The sequence below is a fragment of the Diceros bicornis genome, chromosome X (assembly GCF_020826845.1).
Source record: "Diceros bicornis minor isolate mBicDic1 chromosome X, mDicBic1.mat.cur, whole genome shotgun sequence".
NCBI lineage: Eukaryota > Metazoa > Chordata > Mammalia > Perissodactyla > Rhinocerotidae > Diceros > Diceros bicornis.
This window is the reverse complement of record NC_080781.1, coordinates 39,841,184-39,860,489: the sequence shown is the minus strand read 5'-3', so window position 1 is coordinate 39,860,489 and position 19,306 is coordinate 39,841,184. Positions and strand designations below refer to the sequence as shown.

The 19,306-nt window shown below is 41.9% G+C and overlaps 1 long non-coding RNA gene across 8 annotated transcripts in view; it reads left to right on the top strand.

The window, feature by feature from the left end:
- Positions 1-2,634: 2,634 nt before the first annotated feature.
- The window catches only part of LOC131400901 (uncharacterized), a 96,259-nt gene continuing 79,587 nt past the window's right edge, over positions 2,635-19,306 (top strand). For 2 of the 8 annotated variants that reach the window (XR_009217482.1, XR_009217478.1), the window contains exons 1-3: positions 2,635-2,838; positions 3,586-3,687; positions 4,891-4,992. This is a non-coding gene — a long non-coding RNA (uncharacterized LOC131400901). The remainder of the gene's footprint in view (positions 2,839-3,585; positions 3,688-4,890; positions 4,993-19,306) is intronic. The other 6 variants (XR_009217484.1, XR_009217481.1, XR_009217480.1 and 3 more) reach the window with 4 other exon arrangements.

The following is a 19,306-nucleotide window of genomic DNA, read 5'->3' as shown; positions in this document are numbered from 1 at the left end:
CTGTTACAACAGACTCACGTTTTGTTTTAACCTCACTGTTTTGAATTGGGACTGGTCATTGGAACTCCCTTTTCACGGGTCTACATGGGGTGTTCAGATCTGTCCTTATCAATGTTACGGACATGTGAAAAACACTTTTGAAAACAAATGGAGGGGGACACAGGAGTCCCTGGAGACAGCAGGAGTGTCCAGTTGCACTTTCTTATTTAAGATCAGTGAAAAATTCTCAGTAGCACAGGAACTAAAAGGGACAGGTGAAATGTAACGGTGTTTGGTCAGTGGAGCAAGGGATTTGTAGTGGTGAAAGAAAATACAGATGAAGTTATTTGGATTGTGCTTTTTATATATCTCTTAGCATAGTTTGGGTTTAGAAAGGATCTCAATTGTAATTTTGTTGGTTTGGTTTTGACCTGAACAAAGTGGATTTGCTAGTTTTGTTTCTTTTTTTTATTCAAATGGGACACACCCTCCTGGTTTTGAGAAATCTGATTGGTATCTCTTAGTTAGAACCATGCCTGACAAACAACTCTTTCCAATTTGGGATGTTTAATCATACTGAATTCTTACCAAAGACCTCAAGTGAGATTTAACTTGAAGGATAAAGATGATTGTCAAGTGAGTTATGGATTAGTCTGACTCTTTGGTGGAAGTTCAACGAAAATAGTTTAGGCAAAGGTAGATTCAATAAGGCAGACAAAAAAAATACGCTTCTGGGGAATAAGCAAGGCAAAGCAAACACACTGGAACTCATTAAAAAAGCAGCCAACAAGCAATTCATAACCAATATCTGATATATAATTTAAGACCCAAAGGTCACTTAATACCAACTCTATTGCAACACACACGCACCGAAAGAATCTGGTTGGCAATTGTTCTTGAGCTTGCCTTAGCTGTTTTTATTTCATGCAAGTGTTTCTCTGGAGGCATAAAAAGATGTGAGAGTAAAATCGGATTTATCGGAGGCATTTACTTGGATTAATTAGGTAATAAAAGCATTTTCAAATTGCTAATTTACTAAGCAATGTCACCGGAATGCTGAATTACTTTACTTTTATTATGATGATCAAAAGAGAGAAATGCAGGCCCAGCCACAAAACCAAAGCAGAGAGAAGAGAGGCAGCAGTCATTCTTTGCATAATTACTGGTATTTGTCATCCTTGCCTTGAAAAGGGGATCATCAGTTTTTCTAAAGACTGTTTTCTTTGCTTCAGAGCCTCTTCTTCAGAATGCTGTTTGTCATTCACATTGTCCTCATTTATCCAGCAACAAATACACTATGAATATGCTTTTCATTAGTCAATTTAATGAATTTAATTTTGGTTCAAAATGTTAATTAAAACGTGTACATTTCATTCTTATAAGGATGGAACTTCAAAAGCTCTTGGTTCTCGAGTGTTAGGTTAAATTACTAAAAGCCGAGTTGAAAAACAGGGTTAATCAGTGTGAAATTTAGTATCATGAGCCTGGGGTTGATTTTGATAATCAGTCATAATTAACTTTCCTATCTTTTTAAGAAAACAAAGGCTCAAAAATCATGTCATTTATAGCTTTATTTATATTGAGGGAGAAAATTTTGAAGAAAACAAATGTATGAGGAAACAGAAAGGAAGTTTGCCTCAAAGAGAAAAAAACACTAAAGGAAAAGCTGCTAGACCAGATATTCCATCACTAGAAAATGAATCAGAATTTTATTATTTCTTGGCTTTTAAAAAAATCTGTCCTTTGCCAAATCTAAGAATGTCGCCAAGCTGGAAGAAAAAGGATCCATTTTTCTACATAACCACATTTAATAATTTCTATGAAATTGACATTTTAGAACTATGGCAAAAAGCCAAATTAAAATTTATGGATTCCTAATCCCTAAATTCCCAGCCTGTTTTCTTAAGAAATACCTAAAATACATTTTAAAACGAACCCAATTAATATAATTACAGAGGGTTTAAATAACACATACACACTGGATCTGTTTCCGTAAAACACAGCTGTTCTGTTATTTATATTTTGCTTTTTTTAAAATTAGAAATGTGGCCATATATACAAAGTAACTTTTTAAAAAGAGTTAATCTGTTGTCTTCTGCATCATTAAATTTTAAAAATGCCCTTACAACCAACTAGCTTGGAAATCTTATATTCATGCCTCTGAATATTGCTGTGGTTGTAACAAGGAAAGCAGCACATACAGGTATTTAATGTAACAGAAACAAGGCACAGGCAGCAACTTGTATCCCCTGGCAGTTGACTTGCTAATTTCTTCGCCTCCTCTCTTTTGCTCACTCCACCCCGCCTCACCAACCCCCTTCCACTCAAGACACGAGGCACCCTCTGGGCCATGGAAGGTGCCTTGCGGGGAGTAAAGAGACGCCGGAAGAGCTAGGGCAGAGCGCGCGGTGCCCACACCCTTGGCTGCGGGGTAAGTGCAGGCGGCCGCCGCTGGCCGGGGGAGAGGGGAGCGGGTTAGGAGCGCGGGGTCGAAGCGGAACCCCTCCACCCGCCTCCGCCCAGGACTGGGGATCTGCCGCAAGAGGCGGGGGCCCAAAGCCCCCGGCTAGGCCCGGGCAAGGATGGGCGGGCGGGAGGCGGAGCGCAGCGCGGCGCTGCGCGGGGCGGCGGGAAAGGGGCGGGGAGGACAGCTCAGGTTCAAGCGGGCAGAGAGACGGTGGCAGAACCTGCGGGCTAGGTGGGAGGCTCACCCGCAGGGAGGAAGGGAAGCCAGGACCGCTGCTGCCGGGGAGCGAGGAGACGCTTGGAGTCCAGGGGTCAGGCCGCCGCCACCTCTTCCTGCAGCGGAGATAGCGCAGCCAGCGGGCGCACTGGCCGCAACGGCAACCCTGCGCGCAGGTGGGCACCCCCGAGCGCGGCGCTCTGCCCCCTCCCGGGCCGCCGCGGGCCGGATGCCCTCCTTTCCAGGACACTGAGCTCGGGGAGGAGGGCTGGGCAGGTCCGGGGGCAGGAGGAAGGTGCACGGCCCCTTGGTGTGCACGCTGGTGCGCGCGCGCTGTGCTAGGTCGGGAAGAGGTGCGGAAAAGCTGCCTCCGTCGGGATTTACTCCCTCGGGTCTCACTGTCCCCACCCCCACTCCCTTCTGACCAGCTGAGCACTCAAGCGGCTTGGGAGAACTGCGACCCCCTCCCCCCGCCCGCAATCTCGGTGGTGTGTGCAGTTCGCCCCCCCTTCACAATCCACACCCAGCAACCATCAGGACGCCCCCTTCTCCGGGCCCGCGGGACTGTAGGAACCTTGGGAGAAGAGAGAGTGGTGGCAGGACCAGCCGGGGTGTGTTCGGGGAAGGCAGGAGTTGCTGGAGTATTGTCTGCCGGGGACGGTGCCTGAGCCCGCGCGCTCCCTCGCGCTTTCAGGGCCAGAGTTGGGGAGGGATGGGTTTGCTGAACTTATCTCCGAAGGCTGACGGTGCACATGCACTTGGCGTCTTGTGCAGGTTTGCACGAGGGCTTAATGGAGGCACGTGGGAGCAGGATTGGTCGCTGGCGGGCCCCCAAAGAGCCTCTTGGCTCTTGGGATGGCCCAGCGCGTGTTCTGGGTTGGGAAGGAAGGGAGAGTGTGAGTGTGTGTGAATGTCCGTCCTAGGGAGGAGGAGGAGGAGAGTGGCTCGAGGAGACTTGATTTTCTTGGATTTGCTGCCAGTCCTTAAACCAAATCAGGCATTCGGGGCGTTAAAGTAAATTACCGGTAAGTGGGTACGGATCTCTGGTGGGGATAAAAAGGCCCCTGGGTTTGCTGGGGTTGCGGGCTCGGCGGGCATGCTCACTGGGTGGCTTCTGGCGCTATCTCGCCTAGGTGGTGGGGGTGGGAGTTTGCATGTGTCTGGCTTAAGGTGGTGGAGCTGGGGCTCTTGTCCCGGGTAGACTGTGGCACTCGGAGGAGGTAAAAGGCTGTGCGGCATGGTTATTCTCAAGCAACTCTAGAATCTCAGTCTGCTTCTTTATGTCTCTGTCTCTCTGTTCTCTCCCTCTCTCTCTCTCTCACACACACACACACACACACACACACACACACACACTCTCACACACTCTGGCTTGGTCTGCCTGTCTGTCTGTCTCTCTTACACACACCCACACACCACGCACACACACACCCTGGTTTGGTCTGTTATTCTAAATTAACTCCAGAATCTCAGTGTCAGTCTGTCTGTCTCTCTTTCTCTCAACACACACACATCCCTCTCATTTCATGGCTGCTTTGACTCACTGATAGTTGCTCATGGATTTTTATTCATTGCTTGTTCTGCTCCTGGATTTTTATTCACCTGACTTTTTTTTTTTAAGAAAAAAAGAAGATCTACCTGTATTAAATCTGTGGGGAGTCAGAAAGACCTTTCGGCACTCTTGATTTATATTCACATCAGGAACAGGGCATTATGATGAAAACATCCCACCCAACTGCTGTTTAGATAGGACAAAGCTCTAGTTCATGTAAGAATTAATATTGTTATTTTAAATAGACATTTTGCAACCATGGGACATAGTAACCTTTGCCTGGATCTCTCCCTCTCTCTTTTCTTTGTGGTAATTTACAGAATTTTTAATTACCTGATTAACAAAGTGGTCAAGTTGTCTCCTAATTTTAAACGACAGGTCTTGAAACGGTTGTAGGTTGCCATGTGGATGGGTTCTGTGACTCCATTTCTTTCTTTAATGAGCTGATCAGAGTGGTGTTGATCTGAGACTTATGTATGTTTCGATTTCTAAGTAATTTATCAAACCGTTGGGGGAGAGGGACTCCTTAGAAATTTTCCACGGAGAGGAGAAAGAACACTTCTATCTCTTGGAGCAGATATTTTGCCACTTTTCTCCCAATTGTCCCTGTTAGATGCCTAGAAAAGATGCGTGGTTGATGAATAATATGTGGTTTATTTCTCTTTTATGTCTACAGGTGGCAGTGTAGAAGCCAAAACGGGAGCTTCCAGAAGTGGTTTCTGAAAAATAAGAGTGAATATACACGAGTAAGCAAGCACAGCAATCTGAAAAACCACAGGTATGTAGAACAATTAATCCACTTATCCGGCTTTATAATTATTGCATTCCAGTATCTTGACATTTATATAGACTTTTATGAAGTGAAATGTATTTTGAGGCATTCTCAAAGGAGAAAACAAGTGTATTCTTTTCAGGCAATGTACTTAAATAAAAATACTGTATGTCATCATATTGCATTACTTTTTACTGTTCTAAAAGAGAAGCATTGTTTATCCATTGTGACCATGTGGCTTTGCATTTAACCAGTTGTTGCTGGATACTTGCTCTTAAAAACACTTTTTCTGAAACTGTATAAAACTACCAATTGTTCTGAGTAATTTCGTTTGGGACACTGTTAACAAAGTCACCCTGTTGAGCCAATATAGCAGTATCTGCTTTTTGCAAAAACTACGTCTCACTGTTGTCTTGACATCTCACTTACCAGAATACCCATGCATTGGGTGACTTCTTTTAAACCAGCCCTTCTGGTTTTTTGGGGGGTGAGGAAGATTGGCCTTGAGCTGACATCTGTGCCCATCTTCCTCTATTTTGTATATGAGACGCCACCACAGCATGGCTTGATGAGCGGTGTGTAGGTCTGCACCCAGGATTCGAACCTGCAAACCCAGGGCTGCTGAAGCAGAGCAAGTGTACTTAACCACTACGTTATCGGGCTGGCCCCCCAGCCCTTCTGTTTTTAACCATCTCGTCATTTTTCTCCTCCTATCTTGCTGCTTCTCCAAGCCCAACATATAAGAGGTACCTTCATAATTCACCCACTTGACTGAACTAATAACACGTTTAATATGGGATCAAAGAAAATCAAGTTCGTAAAGTTTTTCACTGTGACACAATTCAAAAGATTTTGACTTTGATTATCATTAAAATATACAGTTTTTCATATTAAGGCCCTTTTTCAACAACTGGGTAACATACTGTTATGAATGGTAGAAAAAGCCAGAGAGAGAAAAAAACTCATTTTTTGGATTTTTATTTTCTTTCCTTAGAATGGTAGGCCATGGCCAATGGTGCTCTCACAGGGAAGCTCAAGTCATTATTATGTTGGCTGTATAAGGGTCAGGCAGCAAAATGGCTGTTAAAAGAGAATGAAGCTTTCTCTTTCCTTGGAGGTGTATGTGTTCATCACAGTACTGGATTGTGGTGATATCTTGTGATTTTTGACATTCTGCCCTAACAGCTGAGGAGGGATTTGTTTAGCCCCTGCCAATGAGGGTGTAAAACAAAGTCAGATGCTGTTCTTGAAGCTTAAAAGATCAAATTGGACACTTACAAGTAGAAAGCAAATTGGGAGCTCTAACTCAGAAAATATAGACTAAGCTAAAGACTGAAAGATTCTTACTGTAAAGACCCCATGGATATAGAGTGTCAGGAAAGCTCTTGGGCATTTAGGACCACGTAAGTTTGCACTGCGTGGGACTTAGATTCATTATCTGACTCAAGAAACTGGGAAGTAACTAATCATCCCTCAATGTGTCTAGGAGGAATAGGGTCTAATCTTCTAAGTAAGAAAAGAAAAGAGCAAAGTTGAGATTATAATCCTTTTTTGAATTATAGCATTCACATTATAGAGACATTAGGTGCTTTAGAGATATTTTATTTTTGAGGTATAACATATATGCAATAAAGTGTGTAAAATACATTAAAGTGTACTGCTCGATGAACTTTTACATGTGTATATACCCATGTGACTACCACCTAGGTCAAGATATAGAACATGTCCAGCACCCCAGAAGATTTCCTCCTCTTTCCCTTTCTGGTCAGTTTCATCCCCCTTCCAGCCTGAAAGTAACCACATTATGATTTTTTTAAAACTCCATCCACTAGTTGTTTTTTTGTTTTTTGTTTTTTTTTGAGAAAGATTAACCCTGAGGTAACATCTGTTGCCGATCTTCCTCTTTTTTGCTGAGGAGGATTGGCCCTGGGCTAACATCTGTGCCTGTCTTCCTCTACTTTGTATGGGACGCAACCACAGCATGGCTTCATAAGCAGTGCGTAGGTCTGGGCCTGGGATCTGAACCCGCAAACCCTGGGCTGCTGAAGTGGAGCACGTGGACTTAACCGCTACGCCACCAGGGCGGCCCCACCATCCGCTAGTTTTGTCCGCTGTTAAGCTCCATATAAATAGTATCATATAGAAGGGACTTTTGTGTATGTCTTCTTTGACATAATGTCTTTGAGATTTATCCATGTTGTTGTGTGTGTTAGTAGTTTATTCTAGTCTATTGAGTAGTAATTCCATTGTATGGATATACCACAATTTGTTTATCCATTCTCCTGTTGGATCTTTGGATTATTTCTGTTGTGTGGTTAATATGAATAAAGCACTGTGAGCATTCTTGCTTATGTTTTTTGGTGCACATGCCCACTCATTTCTCTTGAGCATTTACCTAGGAATGGAATTGTGGGGTCATAGAGTAGGCTTATATTTAGCTTTAGTAGATTTTGCCAAACAGTGTTCCAAAGTAGTTGTACCAATTTAAATTCCTTCAGTAGTGTGCAAGAGTTCCAGTTGCTCTACATTTTCACCAACACTTGGTTTTGTTGGTCTTTTTAATTTTAGCTATTTTGGTGGGGGCATAGTGATATCTCCTTGTGGGTTTTTAAAATTTATAAAAAATTTCAGTTGTAAAATATACATAACATAAAATTTACCATTGTAACCATTTTTAAGTGTACAGTTAGTAGTGTTAAGTACATTTACATTGTTGTGTAACCATCACCACGATCCATCTCCACAATTCTTTTTTATCTTGCAAAACTGAAACTGTACCCATTAAACAATAAATCCCCATTCTCTCTTCCCCTAGCCCCTGGCAACCACCATTCTACTTTCTGTCTGTATGAATTTGACTACTTTAAGTACCTCATGCAAGTAGAATCACAGAATATTGGTTTTGTAACTGGCTCATTTCACTTAGCATAATGTCCTTAAGATTCATCCATGTTATAGCATGTGTCAGCATTTCCTTCCTTTTTAAGGCTGAATAATATTCCATTGTATGCATATACTACATTTTGTTTATCCATTTGTCAATTGGTGGACACTTGGGTTGCTGCCACCCTTTGGCTATTGTGAATAATGCTGCTATGAACATGGGTATACAAATATTTCTTCAAGACCCTGTTTTCAGTTTTTTTGGGTACATACCCAGAAGTGGAATTGCTAGACCATATGGTAATTCTGTTTTAATTTTTTGAGGAACCACCATACTGTTTTCCATAGTGGCTGCACCATTTTACATTCCCAGCAGTGTACAAGGGTTTTCAATTTCTCCACATCCTCACAAACACTTCTTACTTTCTGGTTTTTTTTTTTTTTTTTTTGGTGAGGAAGATTGGCCCTGAGCTAACATCTATTGCCAATCGTCCTCTTTTTGCTTGAGGAAGATCGTCCCTGAGCTAACACCTGTGCCAGTCTTCCTCTGTTTTGTTTGTGGGTCCCTGCCACATCATGGCTTGAGGAGCGGTGTGTAGGTCCATGCCCGGGATCCGAACCCGCAAACCCAGGGCTGCTGAAGGAAAGCATGCGAACTTAACCACTACGCCACTGGCTTGGCTCTATTTTTTTTTTTTTTGGATAGTAGCTATCCTAGTGGATGTGAGGCGGTCCTTATGGTTTTAATTTGTGTGTTGTTAAATGCCGTTTCATATACTTACTGGCATTTGGATATCTTTTTATGAAATTCCTGTTAAAATCTTTTGCCCATTTTTGAATTGGATTTTTTTTTTTAATTTCTGTGTCAGAGTTCTTTTATGTTCTATGTATGAGTCCTTTGTCAAATATATGTACAGTCATGTGCTGCATAATGACATTTCAGTCAATGATCGGCCACATATATGACAGTGGTCCCATAAGATTAGTACCACATAGCCTAGGTGTGTAGTAGGCTATACCCTCTAGGTTTGTGTAAGTACACTCTACAATGTTTGCACAGTGACGAAATCGCCTAACGACGCATGACTGTATTACAAATATTTTCTCCTAGTCTGTGGCTTGCCTTTTCACTGTCTTCATGGTATCTTTTGATGATTTTTAATGGAGTCTAGTTATCAATTTTTTTCTTATGGCTATTGCTTTTTGTGTTCTATTTATGAAATCTTTGGTTACTTTGGGATTGTGTTTTAAAACTTGCTTTTTAATTACTGAAAATATATAAAGGCAGTCTGTTTGGAAGATGTAGTAAATTACCTATAAGCATATTTTCAAATAAGTGCCCTAAGAATGAAAGTTGATGATGTTCTTTGCTGTAGCAGGTGCCAGAGAAGGAGTTTGAAAAAGCATGTTTTTCAATAAGATATGTGGACATAGATGCTGTTACTCAAGTGGTTCCTGTTGCTGTCTCCCTCTGACACTGATTTTGTCCTCAGGGCCCCTCTAGAGTGGGAGGAACCCTAGGGAAGAGCCTGGTGATGACTTGGCTAGAGGAAAGAATGTGGCAAAATGGGTGGGTATCCACTTTTCCTTAGTTTGTAACCCATAATTGCTGAATGATCCTTCTCCTCCCCTCTTCCATCCCCAAGGAGGGTTGCTGCTATTTGGTGCTACTTCTTTTCTTTGCCTTTGAAACATCAATGTCCCTCAGGATTCTGCCATTCATTAGCTTTTTCTCTTCTCCATCTACTTCTTTTCCCAGAATGCCCTGTGTTCGCATTCACTTTCGTGTCTTGAGCTGTCCCTCTCCCGCGGCCCTGTGTCCTAAAGATTCCCTAGGTCTTTATTTTTGGCTTGTACCACCTGTCCCTCAACATAAGGTCCAGATCTGTATCCTTATCTGCCTCCTGGACATCTCCCACTGGATATCCCACAGGTGCCTTTATAAAATCACGTTTTCTTCCTCTCCAGTCTGCCCTTCTGCTTTCCTGCCTTAATTAATATCTTTGCCATTAATCTAGGATCCCAAAGTAGAAATCTTGGCACTGTCGCCGATCCTCCCACACAACTTATATCACCCCCACAGCCCATATTTAGTTGGTTGTCAAGGCTGCTGGGTTTTTCTCCTGTCTCTGAAACATCTTTCACAGGCGTCTTCTCTTCCCTGTGTTTGCTACCTTGTGGTTCAGGTCCCGTTTAGAATTGTCGTAATAGCCTCCCTGATTCTTACTCTTGCTGCTAATCCTCCACTTGTCATCAGCTTTCTTTTTCTAAAACACAGATTTAATCATGTCATTTCCTACTTAAAAATGATTTGTAGCTCTCTATGGCCTACAAGAGGCATTCAAATCCGTTAACATGATTTACAGTATGACACCTTCATTATTTGCCTTCGACCTGCTTTTCCTGCTCCATCATCTGCCATTTCCTCCCCACACTCCATCTGTCCTAAACTATTTTCCACTCTTAGAACATTCCTTGAGTTCTTTCCTGCATCTGTGCTTTTGCACATGCTGTTTCTTCTACTTATGATGTCCATTCCTGTCCACTGGTGACATATTATTTTTTCTATAAAAAACCAGCTCAAACGTGATCTCTTCTTTGAACGAGTCTTCCTATCCTCTAAGTAGACCTTGTTATTCGTACTTCTTTTAATGTAGTTAGAGGAGATGATTCCATAATTGCAGGCACTATTGCATATTAATCTTTGTACCCCCAGTAACTACTGAGAGCACTACTTCAAATATAGAAGGCATTTAGTAGATATTTACTGAATGAATAATTCATGAAGAATCTATTCCTTGCTATATCAGTTTTTGCTGCTTAACAAACCACCACAATATCAGTTTGGTTAGTGGTTTAAAACAACCAGCGTTTAGTTAGCTCTTGATTCTGTGGGTTGGCGACTTGGGCAGGACTCAGCTGGGCGGTTCTTTGGATCTGGGCAGATTTTCTGCTGGGTGGGTTGTGGGCTGGCTCTTCTAGGATGCCCTCAGCTCCTCTCCACATGGTTCTAATCTTTAACCAGGCTAGCCTGGGCTTGTTCACACTGTGGGTGGCAGAGTTCTAAGAGAGAGTGCGGAGGCATGCAAGGCCTCTTGAGGCCTAGGCTTGCAACTGGCACAAGGTTACTTCCTCTGAATTCTGTTAGCCAAAACAAGGCACAAAGCCAGCCCTGATTCAGGAGGTGGGGAAATAGATTACATGTCTTGAAGTGAGGAGCTGCAGTCATGTGGCAAGGAGCGCAGATAAAGGAGAATAATTGCAGCCATTTTTACAAGTAATCTACTGCACTTACCTAGGAGCAGGAATATAAGATTAGACCAGGCTTAGTGGAGAGGGTTGATTCCATTTAGGTCACCAGCAGGGAGGACCGTTTTGACCCTAACTAATTGTGTCTAATTACATCTAAGATGAGCCCAACCAAGATGGCCCCATGGTTCCTAGCATCCTCCTTTGGCCCTCCCCTCAAGTCCTCTGTCCTTATCCTTTTATCCAAAGCATATTTAAGACAGCCCCAGTTTCCTTTTGGCCTTGATGAAGTACCCTTGGTGCTGTGGGTTGGGAAAGTTGTTCTTAAGTACTGGAAAAAGGAGAAATAGCTCTGTTTCCTCTTCTTCATTCTGGAAGCAGCTTCTCATTATGGAGCACCTTTGAGTATTTGCATTGATTTGTCTCTAGCATCTGATTTAAAAGGCATTGTGGGGAAGGGAAAATGTCAGGACATGAAAAGAGATCTGATTGTTTGGGGCTGTTCACCTGTTTTCTTCCTCACCATGTGTGAAAATTGAAGGTGTCCTGCTCCTGAGAAACCAGTAGTAGTTTATCCAGTCTTAATGTTTGTGCGCTTTTCCAGCTGTTACAAACTATTCAAAGTGGAAACATGAATTTAAATGTTTCTGATTTACTACTTATTAAAGAATCCTTTTTAAGGACTAGAGTACATTAGGAGGAAGTATAGTTACAATATACATGAAGGAGCTTTGTTGAAATATACATGAAGTGTATATTAATAAATATACTTAGTAAAACATACATGAAGTGACTCCAACTTTCCAGAGATAGTATAGTAACCATAGATAGGTTTGAGTTTTTCCAGAACTTTAGTTTTGTACACGTCTGTATGTTTTAATAGAGCTGTTAGAAGTAGTTAAAGAAAACAGATACAAATTTTACCTCATGCAAGTCCATTTCTACTAATCCCAGAGATACAGATGATCTGTGAAGTGACCAAAAAGCATAACAGAATAGGAGGCACTTAAAGGGCCTTAAGACCCCTTATGACCTCTCCCGTGTTTTCCTCCTGCCTGTGCCACTCCTAGATTGGCCACCGACACCGTTAGAGGTATGAAAAATCCACACCCCGAGTAATCCTCTGTCAAAATAACAGATGTGCTACTATTTTTGGGTGAAAATCGAACTTTACTTATGTTAAAAAGTATCTTCTTGAAATTTATTCTTATGGCGTGCTTTTTCTTTTATTTGTCAGAAAACAAAAGATTTAGTTCATATCTCACTATACCCTATTTATAGATCAGTTTCTTATTGAATCTCTGTATTGCATTTGTTGTTTATTTAAAATGACAACAAATTCAGATGCCCATAGTTCCATATTTTTAGAAGACCATGACAATTTTGAGTTAGAAAATCAGTATTTTTATCAATTAATAATTTATTAAATCAAGGAATTTTAATGGGTTGAAATAGAATACTAATTGAGATAGCATTTACAGGTACTCATGCTTTGTTTTTCTAAAAGAACTAGTTTTATATCGTAGACAATAGTGTAAAATATTTTATATACTCTATTCCCAACATGTTGCATAATGTGAATTCTCCTTCCTAAGTTATATTTACTGATGTATAAATACATAGTATATATGAACTACAGTTGTCCCTCCATATTATAGTCTATATGTACTAGAGTTGACCCTCTGTATCCGAGGATGAGAAACCCACGGATATGGAGGATTGACTGTATTCATTGTACTATGCCATTTTATAAGGGGCTTGAGCATCCATGGATTTTGGTATCCGAGGGGGTTCCTGGAACCAATCTGCCATAGACACCTAGGGACGACAACATACTCTGGAGAGAGAAAGAGAGAACCCATATATTCTCCAGCGTAAGGTTAAAATACTAGCAAAAGCTGTGTGAAAATCATGAGTAAGTGTAGAGCAGATGTTTATTGAAACAGCCACTTAGGACAGTGACCTGAGTTCTATCAAGGATTACTATTTAAGAAGTATTTACATTGAGGAAGGTTGTGATAGTGAAACGACTAATGAATTCAAGGTGGTAGTTTTAGAAGGAGCCTCAGGTGCCACACTGGATAGTGTTAATGGGCACACTGTTGGCTTTTAAACGGGGATTTAAAAATATACACATTTAAGATGGACTAGATGGTAATCGGTCACTCTCCTATCTTTTGAATACTAATCCCCATGTTGGAGAATATTTAAAATGATTTGCCTGTTTTATAAATATTATGGTTTTGTTCCTGATTGATGATGATAGCAAAATTTTCTTATTGTCGTGCCATTGTCAGTATTTATGTTTTCTGCAAGGAGACTTGGGCACAGAGTTTGGCATCTGGGCCTGCAGAGGCTGCTCTGCCAGTCCACTAGCCCAGCTGTGTGTGTAAGAGCATCTTGGACTGTGTTTTGACAGTGAAAACAAAAACAAAACATGGCAGGTATTCGATTAGGAAAATATAATGGAGGGAAACAATGGAGTCTTAATGAATTTCCTAAAGAGGAAGAAGTATGGCTATTTTAGCTAATCATGACACCTTAGATTTCTGCAGGAGAAAGAACAGATGACATTTTTCCTTAAAAGAGCTGTGGGAAGTAAAAAACTATGCGCACTGAGGGGATACCTTGTCCTCTGATGATCAAGAATCTATGCAGATCAGCTATTGTCTTTTCTTTACCTCCAGAGATGGCAATGTGGGATCTTTTCCCTTAGTCACCATCGTGTGTGATGATACTATGCATGTTCTCACCCATGTTGTGGAAAAAGGCCTTGAGACTCACAGAAATAACTTGATTGCTGGGGCTTAAGTGACAGTCCCTGGCCACACCTTTCTCTACCTCTTTGACACATGTGTATCCGCTCTGCCTGTGAACATCAAGTGTAGTCATAGAGTGAGTGTGTGTGTGTGAGTAGGGGCTCTTCCCAGTGATGATACTGGATTTCCATATCTACATGGTCAGAGTGAACGAGTACCTACCTCGTGTGTTGTATTTTGAATCACTAGCAGTGATTTTCCATCACTATCAGTGAAAATATACATTCATAAAAATTGAAACATTTCACCAAGAGCTTTCACCTTAGATTGGATTTGACCTTGGACTGCCCTGGTGCTGGAATCAGAAGGCTGGACCAGAAGTCAGGAAGCTGCTGTTCTGGTTCCCAGGTGGCTTCTAAATAGCTGTGGGGGCTGGGCACATCATTCTTATTGTTCTGGGCTTTAGTTTTGTCATCTCTAAGACAAGGGTTGGACTATTTATCTCTCAAGCCTCATCTTATTCTGATACTGCATCAGTCTTAATACCATGGTTGTGGTTTTGTTTTTTGAGGAAGCTTGGCCCTGAGCTAACATCTGTTGCCAGTCTTCCTCCTTTTTTCCCCTTTTCTCCCCAAGGCCCCAGTAGATAGTTGCATGTCATAGTTGTACATCCTTCTGGTTGCTCTATGTGGGACACTGCGTCAGCATGGCTTGATGAGCAGTGTGTAGGTCTGCACACAGGATCTGAACCGGTGAACCCCGGGCCGCTGAAACGGAGCATGCGAACTTAACTGCTACACCACTGGGCTGGCCCCACCATGGTTGTGTTTTTTTTCCCCTGATTTTAGTAAACTCTACCATAAAACTATTATTTGGATTTAAATTTTTTTTTTTTTTTGGTGAGGAGGATTGGCCCTGAGCTAACTAACATCTGTTGCCCATCTTCCTCTTTTTGCTGAGGAAGATTGGCCCTGAGCTAACATCCGTGCCCATCCTCCTCTATTTTGTATGTGGGTCGCCACTGCAGTATGGCTTGATGAGCGGTGCATATGACCACGCCCAGGATCCAAACCTGTGAACCCTGGGCTGTTGAAGCGGAGCGTGCAAACTTAACTGCTATGCCACCAGGCCGCCCCCTCGTGTTTCTTGTGATCTGGTTTTTTTTTTTCCTTTCCCTTTTTTTGGGGGGTTTTAATATGGGTGTTTTCCATTAACGTTTATCTTCAGGTTTACTAATCCTATCTTTTGCTATGTCTAGTGTTCTATTGAATCCATCTAATGAGTTAATTTTAGATATTGTATTTTTCTTAATTTCAGATATTTTTCTAGAATATCCATTTAATTTTTTATATACATTCTAGTTATTTTTTGAAATTCTCCATCTTTTCATTCATTTTCTCCTTTTTTCTTTAACCAATTAATCAGTTATTTTAAAAGTCTACTGAATCCAATAATGTGGATCATCTGTGAGTCTGCATCCATTCTTTTTTTTCTCTTGAATATTAGTTACCTTTTCTTGAAGCTTTTCTCATGTCTAATAATTTTTTATTTGATACCAGACATTGTGTATGAAAGAATCTTACTGCTTCTAGATTACGCCTTCTTCCAGAGAGGATTTCCTTTGTTGGGTAAATATAGTGAGCAGCTGATCACCTTCACTCCATCGGGAATTGAATTAAGTCAAGGCCAGGTTGCAGTTTAGGAAGACTCAATCCAGCTAAGATTGTCCATGCTCCTCAGACATGGCTCTCCTGGGCTTTTGATTGAAACCCTGGAGGTTCTTTGTCTTCTTAACTCTGAAAAACTGTGGGAGACTAAATTTTGCCCTTGGGAGGTCAGGAGTTTAGCCTCTTGTCGCCTTAATTTCAAATTCTTGCAGCTGTCTTGAGAAACCTCGTTATGGTATTTGAGGCAGCACTCCTACTTTAGTAAAAACTTCGTCTCTAAAACACTGTAACTGGAGTCTTCATTCTGCCTTTTAGAAGCCTTCAGCCTATCTCAGTCTCCCTCTTACAGTTCCAGAACTGAACAAATGGGAGTATTTCCCAGCTGTCACATTAGCCTTTGCGAGTTCACCAAAAAGCTTTGCTGGTTGCTTTTCCTCACTAGAAATACTTTCTCATGGCAAGTCGCATCAGCATGAGCCCAAAGTTCCCAAGTGCCCTGGGAGAAGAAAATCAGAGATTATCTGCTCACCTCAGAAGGGCTCCCCTCCTTTGAACTTATTGCCCTTGAGTTCCTTATAGTCTAATAGAAGCCTCAGACTTTTTTTTTTCTGTGTAAAACAGGAGATGGGATCTGCGATTTCATAACACATTATCTTCACGTCCTCATCTATTCTCATGGAGTCTTCTATTTAAACATTAAACATTTTTCAGCTTCATGATACAAGTAATTTTGGTAGTAAGCACCTGTTGACTCATTATAATATTTCCAAAGGAGGAAAATGGGAATACTTAGACAATATGGTCCTCTTCAAAATATTTTCATTGCATTTTTTCGGTTTTTCAATTTTAATTTGTCTAGAAAACACTTCGTAGGTAGAAGATGGTAATGAAGCCAGTTTCAAGTGGTTTAAAACTCTCAGATGAATTCCTTATTGGACACATTTACTTCTCTTTTGTACTAAAATGAGGCATGACTGTCATTACAAACCTTCCCATTTGTGAGGAGAATTTGCTCCAGAGAATTCTAATACCATTAATAGGCAGCATCCATATGGTTTGCACATGTAAAAAGGAGAGAATGAGCCCCTCAAATTATTTAAATTGGAACCATTTCATTGTTCAGGAGCAAGTCTGTTGTTAACTTTTCTTAGAAGCTGTGTAAGACCTGCCCAGTACTGAGAGCCCAGAGCTGGCGGGAGCCCTGAGTTTTAGTGTTGGCTCTGCTTCCCACAAGCCATTTGTCGCAGGAGAGGCCTCTGTTTTCCCAATCCTGAGAATGAGGACATTGAAATAGTTGAATCCTGGGGCTGGCCCCATGGCTTAACCGTTAAGTGCGTGCGCTCCGCTACTGGCTGCCTGGGTTCGGATCCTGGGGGCGCACCGACACACCACTTGTCTGGCCGTGCTGAGGCGGCGTCCCACATACAGCAACTAGAAGGATGTGCAACTATGACATACAACTATCTACTGAGGCCTTGGGGAGAAAAAGGGGGGAAAAAATGGAGGAGGATTGGCAATAGATGTTAGCTCAAAGCCTGTCTTCCTCAGCAAAAAGAGGAGGATTCGCATGGATGTTAGCTCAGGGCTGATCTTCCTCACCAAAAAAAAACAAAAGCAAAGAAATAGTTGAATCCTAATCCTTTCCGTTTCTGCCCTTTGGATTCCAATTATTCATCACTTGGAAATTAAGGTTGTACTTGCATTTCAATAAATGATATTGCCAGAATCAATTAAAATAATAAAACTATGCAAATTTCTTTTGACTCAGACATTTTGTGACACCACATGGGAAATCTTACTTAGACACGGTGTGTCAGTGTCTAAAAACAATTAAAAAATAGTGTACTTGAGTCCTGAGTACCTGGATTTGTCTCAGGTTTGTCATTCATCTGCTTTGGGGCCTTGGGCATGTCATCAACCTCTGTAAGCCTCAGTTTCCTCAACTGGAAAATGGATAGAATAGTATAGTAGCCTTACCTATTTCATGGGGCTGCTGTGAGGATCAACTAAAACGTTTCATGTGTGAAGGCTCCTTATGAACAGTAAAGAGTTTTAAAAACATCAATTATCATTAGGACTGTAATGACACAGCCCTTGTCAGCAGTAACCATCTGTTTGTTGTGGCTGTCACTATCAAAAGTGAGATATGAAAACAGCCCAGGGGTATTTAAATTATATACACCTTGACTTTTGTTCCCACTTCACTTTTTTGTGGGGGAGTCGGTAAGCTGACACCATGTTCAAGGTATAAGCTCTCTCCTTGAAGCCATTGAAATGTAGAGCTGGAAGGGACAGCGGGATTATTTTAGCAAATCTCCCTCTTTTAAAGATGCAGTTTAGGAAGTTTAACTGACTTATCTAAGGTAACAGAGCTGCTTCAAGGTAAAACCACAACTAAGACCAGTAACTGTTCTCTGTTTAAACTCTGATTTGTGAAGTTAATTCTACAGTTTTGGTCAAGGACCAAAATTAATAGAGATTTCTTTTGTTTTCAAACATTATGATTCTCCATTCTCTTCTCCTTAACCTCCTAACATCTTTCACTTCTCTCCTACTTCACAGCCCCCACTCCTATTCTGGTGGTGGTACCTCTTCCCACTCTAGAGAATAGAGTCCTCCACCTCTCACCCCAGGCTGCCCCCCCACACGTGCTCTTGATTCTGACCCCGTTTGCCACCTGTGGGATTTATTCCAGCACTTATCCTATCTGTGTCCTCTGTTATCTTTCCCTTTCATGTGCCTAAGCTTGTGGTAGAGTTTTTTTTTACTTCACCCTACATACTGCTTCTTTTCCATACTTGGCTACTGGAAAGAGAAATTGGTAAGCAAAGTCACTGCTTTCTCAACTTCCATTTATTTCTTTTCTTTTTCTTCAAAATTTTTTTTTGTGGTAAAATACACATAACAAAATTTGCCATCTTAACCATTTTTGCGTATCCAGTTCACTAGTATTAAATATATTCACAGTGTTGTGTAGCCATCACCACCATCTATCTCAGAACTCTTTTCATCTTGCAAAACTGAAATTCTGTCCCCATTAAACAACTCCTCATTTCCCCCTCCCCTAAGCCCCTGGCAACCACCATTCTACTTTCCGTCTAGATGTTTTTTCATGCATTCCTTATACAGTATTGTATAAGCACAGTGATGGTGCTTGGTGGTAGCCCAGAAAAGTTACCTCCCTTGCTCTCTCCTTCCCCTGCCTCGCTCTTGTCCCCTGCTCCACGCCCCCCTCCCCCATTTGTTGCAGTTTCTTTTCTGGCCCCTCTTGGGAACAACTTGCTGCCCAGCTTCTGGGCACTTTTTCTTCCTTCTTTGGCCTCTATGATCCCTTCTTCACAGTATCTAGGCTGGTTTCCTCCTCCCTTTCTAATTTTTTAAATGATGCTCTTCTGCAGTGGAATTCGGCAGCAACCCATAGTCACCTACCCACTCAGCCTCAATCTGTGCTCACCAGCTGTTTCCTCACACCCTTGACACACCATGCAGAGCCTCCATGTCTTCAGCCCCTTCTCTTTTCTTCCATCATCGTTCAGCCCAAATGCCTTGCTCAGTGAAGCCTTCACCAGCATCCTCATTTGCAGCTCCACAGAACTTGGGAAGTCCCTCTTGTAGCCCTGATTTCAATGTTACTGGGATTCTACTTTGTCCCCCCACCCTCCCAGTCACTGAGTGCTTCGTGGGCAGGGACTGTGGCTGATTCTTCTCTATCAGACTTGGCCCTCACAGTAGGCCCTCAGTCAGTGCTGAATAAATGAAGGA